This window comes from Cololabis saira, chromosome 2 (genome assembly GCF_033807715.1).
Source record: "Cololabis saira isolate AMF1-May2022 chromosome 2, fColSai1.1, whole genome shotgun sequence".
Lineage (NCBI taxonomy): Eukaryota > Metazoa > Chordata > Actinopteri > Beloniformes > Belonidae > Cololabis > Cololabis saira.
Window position 1 is genome coordinate 33,573,737 of NC_084588.1, and position 7,301 is coordinate 33,581,037.

Genomic DNA, 7,301 nt, shown 5'->3' on the forward strand with positions numbered 1-7,301 from the left:
ACAGAATGCATGTAGGGTCACTGTGTGCTTTCTCACTAATTCTGCACTGAGTGTTTGTGCAGGATGGAGGTGGAGGGGGGGAGTGAATGTGTGTCCATAACTCTGTATTTTTGGAAACCACATGATTCAAAGCAGCATATCCACCGGCACACATGGCGCAGCAGTCATGGAGGTTTGGTGAGTGTGAGCATCCCCGAAACTTTCCTCCTCTCAAGAGCTACCATACACACACGCATTCCATGTACAAACACACAGTTTTCTGCAGGCATCTCTCACACATGCCCACATGTACTCATCATACTATGAGCACCACATATGGTATTAGTTTTAAGTCTCTTTTCACTTTCCAAAACCAGAAGTTATTGTCAACCAATGATGGATACATCTGTAAACTGAGGATATATCATTAGCCACAGTTAGCAGCCTCACAGTGTTTACATTATTGATACACAGCTGTTGAGGACTGTCAAACAAGCAGTGTGGATAAATATGTTTTCCAGGTGGGGTTCTTGATGGCCAAAAAGTTTGTTCCCTATCAACAAGCGGTGCTACACCTTAAGATCGATTGATATCCTCATTAGCCAATTGGAATTGACCCTCACCTTAATAGAAAATCTGTGTTTGTTATTGTGCGAAAGAAATGAGTCCAGTGGGGATAAAGCTGGCTGCACTGATAAAAGGACAAGAGGGGCGATGACAGAAGGGAAAATAAAGAGAGGTAAGAGAAGGAAAGTGGAGTCGAGATAAAAGAAATATATAACACTGCAAATACAGAGCGGTTCATTTTAATGTCGAAGCAGAGAAAGAAAAACATGATCAGCTATGTATTACGTTTGCCGGGGTCATGTAAATGTATGTGCCTTTGGTTGTCTGTTGCCCGAGCATACATTAGGTGCATGTATGCACTGGCAGGCTAGCTAACATCTGGTTTCCATGAGGGTCTGAGCAGACTGAGAGCAGCCAAGTACGGCACAGAAGGTATTAGAGGTAATTTACTTATTAGAGAAAAAAGACTCAATCTCAGGAGCTGTGATTGTAAATGGAGATGGAGCTTATCTGAAAGGCTTTGAGTATCCCTGCAGGGGAAATAAAAGTAGACAAGCAGTGGCACTTTAGCACAAACACATGTATACATCTCAGCCACAAACACACGTGCAATCATGCAATCACAAATACACATGAACGCATACACAGCATGATCCACCTTTATGCAGTTATATTCTTTTTTCATATTTAGAAATTGGATTATGTGAACTGATAATCCTTTGTGTCAGAGCAATAACAACATGGGTGATAAATGAACAGGGTTTTATTTAACACAGGTCATAGGCTACATGCAGCATGGGTGCACAGAAGGTAATCCATGGCAATTTTTTTCTTAAAAAAAATTTAAAATACCATTCATGTCAGACAGAATTTTGACATTAGATAAACTTTGTTCAAATATTAGCTTGGAATGAACCCTAGGGTGGATGTATCATATTTGAGCACCAATCTCATAATCAAAACGTTAGAAAAATAAAATAGTTTTACACAATCAACTACATAAATAAAATAACCCAATGTATTCGTAATGATACTAAAATTATAATTGAGAAACTATTAAAGACAAAATCAGTGGTGTTTTTCCTTTTAAATATATGTTAAACACACTTACAATTTTTTTTTAAAAAAGGGGAAAAAAGATTTTCTTTGTCTTATTTCATATGTCAGGCTTTACAAGGTTAAATTGGCCCTGATATGTTCATTTACAATTTTTTTTTTTTCGGTGGTCCAAAATAAAATGTTTACTAAAATAATCTTTGACATTTTTAGCTCAGAGGGTTCACCTGTATACTCATAATGGTTTAATTGCTTTCATGATGCTGTCCAGGATTTACTGTTTCTCTGTCTCATCCTTACTCACATTCTTCTTTTCTGTTCAGTCATTATTATATTGGATCCTTTAGTCACCTCTGCCATTAGATCCACTGTAGCTGTGTGAGGTGCTTTCATTGCTGTTGACATGTGAGATAGAGCTACTGAACTACTGGGGCAGGAGTTCGAAGTTACTTTGGATGTTTTTTGCAAAATTAGTAGCGATGGGAAACACTTTCTAAAAATGATCCCATATTCTTTCAAATAAAATTGAAATATTTTAACATGACAAGCCTCATTTATGCAACTTACACTTACACTGCTGTAACGTGTATTCACCTTGTGTCTGAAATGCTCCATTTAAGCTCCTGGCTCTTTAAGGCCCTCCTTCCAACAGGTCCTGCCTGCTCGGATTGGTCAGATGATTGGTCCAAAGTTGTGGATTTCAGCCACTTTAGAACCAGCCTCTAGCATGGAGAGTAACTGTCTTTGGTCTGAGCTTTTACATGGGCAGAAAGCTAAAGAATGATGGAAAGGAAAGTGAAAATCTCAAAAAGTATAAAGATAAAACATTATTTTGCACTTATTAGAGTCACTATCAAAGGAGACAAGGAGATTATCCAATTCTGCCCTTAAATAATTAAAAGCTAAGTTTCAATTTTATTCTACAGCATAATTTTGGTCTTCAAATGTGGTGAATAACAAATTTAAAACATAATATTGCTCTTTCAATTTGTTCAACACATGCATTGTAAATTGTGAGAGCTAGGGATAAAATATGTTTTTTAAGCAAATGTCTTGCATTTGTGGAGCGGTTGAGCTAATGCTACATGAGAGACTTTTTTTTTTTCCCCCAACAGTGGCGTCATCTCAACATGCATAACACTGCTGTGCAGTATGTGGGTCCAGACTGGAGACTCACATGGTAATTTGGTGAAAAGCCTCTTCACTATTGAGGTGACACCACTATAATAAAAAGCAACAATTATTTTCTTGTCCTTTTCAAATGATGTGTGTTACACTCCACCCAAACCGGATGGAAACAAACCAGAAGCTGGGCTTTTAAACTGGAAGGGTGACATTAAGATGAGAGAAAAGGTGGTTTTGTCTTACCTTGATTTACCCCAGTCGGTCTAATAATATACTGGACTGTGACTGCAGCTGGAGGCTTTGTTTCCATCTCATCTTTATCTGTATCAAGGAGTGCTTTCATTCCTCAGTCTGTTTCCTCAGTCTAAATGGTCTTATTTCATGATGCAGATGAACATCTTCATACTTTATTTAATTTTTGATCAGGGGGACAAAGATGACATCCCTGTTTAAGATACACGTCACTGTTAACGTTTCTGAAAAATGGTTGCTGTTATCTCCTCGCGAGTCTGATGAGGCTTTTGTGGTCTGTTAGTCATTGTCAGTGTGAGTTTGCTGCTGGAAACATTCCTAACTACCTTTAAAAGCCATACAATGAACTGGTGGTTTGGCCATGGAAGAGTACTGGAAGTAAGAGTGGAAAAGACCTGAGATACACATGCTGGAGCTATAACCAGTCAAATTATCACTCCCACAATCTTTGTGGGCCCTCACTGAATAGCTAACCTGCTCTCGTAGCTGTTTCCCAAAGATTTCTCTCAGATATCCCTCCTCTTACAGACTCTGCCTCTCACACTAAAGCCTCACTTGTCTTGAGTCAGCTGAAACCGGATAGCGCAAGAAGTATAAAAGTCATCGAAATGAGCAGCACATCGGCCTCCAATCTTTGTGAAACACAATACCACTCACGTCATGTTCATGCGCATCTGAAACACTCAGAAAACCCTGTATTGCACAAATCCTCTGCCCTTTATCTCCCACCTCCCACATATTTACGTAGGTGATGAAGATAATGGCATGCAGGAGTTGTTCCAGACATAAGCTTGGATTTGAGTGCATGCTCCGTCATGGAATGATTCTGCATATCAAGTGGACGGAGATGAATAACAATTTGTAGTTTTCGGTGGATTTTTGTTGATTAATACATTAATTGGGTGTTCATTCAGATGGCACGTGTCTCACCCTGTGATCCACACCACCCGTTGTTCACCTTTGCTCTTTGGAAATGTGATCAGCAGTGCAAGTGAGGAAGATCTGTTGTGATGTGTTTGTGTGTTTGGGGAGGAGAAAATAGTTTTGGCACCCAATGCAATTGATTGATTAAGTCCATTGGGTGGGCCAAGGCTCACTGAAAGGAGGAGTGTGTGGGTGATGCCTGGCCTGAGCTGTCTGCTGTCTGATCGATCCCTGCTCGATGGTGGCCAGAAAAGCTTCACTACTGATAAAACAATCTCACACACGCAGATATGCAGACAGATTAAACTCCTCATCTTGAATCAGTGGTCAAACCGGTGTTAAAATGTCTAAACTCACTGGACCAAGCTTCGGCGTGCGTAAATGCATTGGCGTGAGGGGTGTTTGAGTGTCTTCTGTGCTGGTGTTTGCTGGATTGCTGAAGACTGAGTTTACAAGGAGGAGCTTTTAGTCTGGTCTGTGTCTCTGTGTCAGAGTGACTTTACCACAGTGATCTGGCTCGTTTCTTTCTCTCCAGCACTCTAAATAAATACAGTTTCTCTCATTTCTGTATTCTTTACAATGGAATAGCTGTTTGAAAAACCTAAAAAAAAATAAGCTAATTGAATACTTTTGTAACTCCTCTTTCACTCTTCAGCTTCACTCATTATCAACTCTCTCTCTCTCTCTCAAGTGGGTGCTCATGCAAATAAGAGAAGAATCAAAACATGTGATAACTCCTTCCAAGAAAAACGTGTGATTGGGCCAGTAAATAAGCATGCAGTATGATTTTTTTTACAATTTGAGGTCCAAAGTATTTCTGTACATTAATTTTGTTTGACTTTGATGCGTTTCTTCTCTCTCTCTCTCCCCCCCTCCCGTTTTATCCATCCATCTGTCCATGTCTGGGTCCAGAGAGATGCTCTAACCACCACTGTCTGTGTGGCCTCCTTTGTTGTAATGCTGGCCTGCTGCTCCCTTTCCAGAGAAACCACAGTGTGTCATAGCCACAGAAATAGATTTGTGTTTACATCACCTTAAACCCAGCGCCGTGCTTGTTTTGAAAGATGTTCTGTGGCGAACTTGGTGGAAAAAAAGGGGCCTTTTTTTTAAAACTTCTTGTAGGGAAAGAAGTCACCTGGTAGGTAGGTGTGTGCACATACAGGTGTATATATATATATATATATATATATATATATATATATATATATATATATACATAACTTATTTTTGACAGCTTTAAAAAATACGTTTCAAATGTTCTGTATTTAGATATAATATTTCCCAAGTATTGTTTCCTGATTTTTCTCTCATGACCTGAAGGCGTGGTGTCAATGAGATTTTGAAGCCCTGCAAGTCCAGCTGGAGTGTGAGGCTTTGTATTTTTGGACAGCCCTGCGGTGTCATAGCATTGTGCAGGACTCCCCCTACAGGACAGACTGAAGTCAACAGGTGATGAAGGGGTCCCGTGCTTGATATTACTTGTATGTAATTGCTACTTAATCCACATGTATGAAAATAATGTAACCTAATTAACTAAACATGATCACTTTTTATGGTCTTTTTGATCAATCATGACAGAGCACTGAAATGCACTAACCAGCATACACTTAACTGCTGTGCTTCACGACAAGAATAACTGATGGGAACCGCAACAGAAATAACAATAATAAGGTCTCTTTCAAGACGAGACACTGAAATCATCAGTAAATGAACGGAAAAAACTGTTTTCTGTTTTAATTCAACTGCACCAGCTTTGCATTCTCCTTATTGGTTCACAAGATTTAAAATAAGCATCTCTATTCTACCCACTTTTTGAAGAGATATTACCACATGAGATAAATACAACATCACTCCCTGGTGTTAGTTCTTCTAAATGAGTTAACTATGGCTCACAACACTCAGCGGTGCCTCAGTATATGGCTTGGCTGAGCAAGCGACAATAAGTCTGAGTGTTTTCTGCTTCTTGATGAGTGGCTGATAACATGGCAGGGGTCAGATCTGAGTGGTCATCTCTTCTCCACTCTCAGAGCGCGCCATAAATCACATGATAGTGTCTGGGGGCTGTCAGGCCTGCCTGCTGCCCACCAGGGTTAAACCAACAGAGGCCTGAGAGGGGAGGCTGACAGACAGAGGGAGGCCAGGAAAAATCCTGCTTTGTCTTCTTTACTGACAGCAAGACCACTGTGTCAGTGATAGGAAGTGAAGCCTTTAGGCAACACTTCAGACACACAAAGAAATTAGTCAATACTCACGTTCTCTGCTATAAAGTTTCATCTTTCTGATAGGTGCACTTTATGTGACTTTCATATGTTTTTCTTGTATGTTTTTACTCTTTTCGCTCAGGAAGAAAAATAACACTTGATACGTAGGTGACCTTCTCTCCTTGTAGTGACTTATTTTACTCTTTCCATCTGTTTGTCTGTCTTTCCCTTCCCTTTCTTTGTCCCACCATTTTTCTCTTAAGAGCCAAGTGGAGGCAGGAGCAATAAAGGCTCTACCCAGAGCTAAAGATAGAGCTCTTTAGCGCATTCATCTGTCATTCTGTGACAGTATTGTAATCAGGCCTGGAAGATCCTGCCTAAAGGCTGGTCCTGACAAGGGGCCTGAGCAGTCCTGAGCCCGCTGGGCGTTTGCCAACCCACAGGAGGCGTGCGAGTAAAGGCTGCACAACCCCCGTAGTCAATCTAATGTCAGAGCACTGAGGACAAATTTATACATTGCTGCTGAGAGCTGATGAACTGAATGAATAATTGGCTCTTACTGTGTCTTCACTGGTGCTACTAAATAGACTACAGCTATGTGAATTTAACTGTGTCAAAATTAAATGGGAAACAGAAAATGCAACAAGGGGGGATGTTCTGAGCTGATGGCATAGACAGCAGTTTGTACAAAGGTTTTCCCCCAATGCTCCATTAAATGAAACTACAATGAGATAACTATAAGTAGAAACTATAAGTAGAAAGATAAGCATTGCAGAAGAAATCCAACATTTTAGCAGAAATGAGAACAACATATGTGGAGCACCACTATGTGATGAAATAGCTTCACCTTAGGTAGATTTCTGGTAGTTTAGCAACAGTATCAGTAAATAATTACACTGAATGTGTTTCTACTCTATTTGATTTGATTTGAGCTTTATTTATCTTGAACAAAACAATAAAAAAAAAAAACCACACCATGCATCAACAACAATAATAAAGCACAACCAGTTTTGTTCAAGAAGGGACAGGAAGAAGCAAATGCTTATCTAGTCCGGCCCCTTCTTGCAATATAAGAATATCCGATAGATAAAAGAATAATAATAGCAATAACAATAATAATACTAATAACAACAATAATACGTATATACCGTATATACCCTTCTTCTTGACTTATAAAAGTATATCAATATAAAAGTA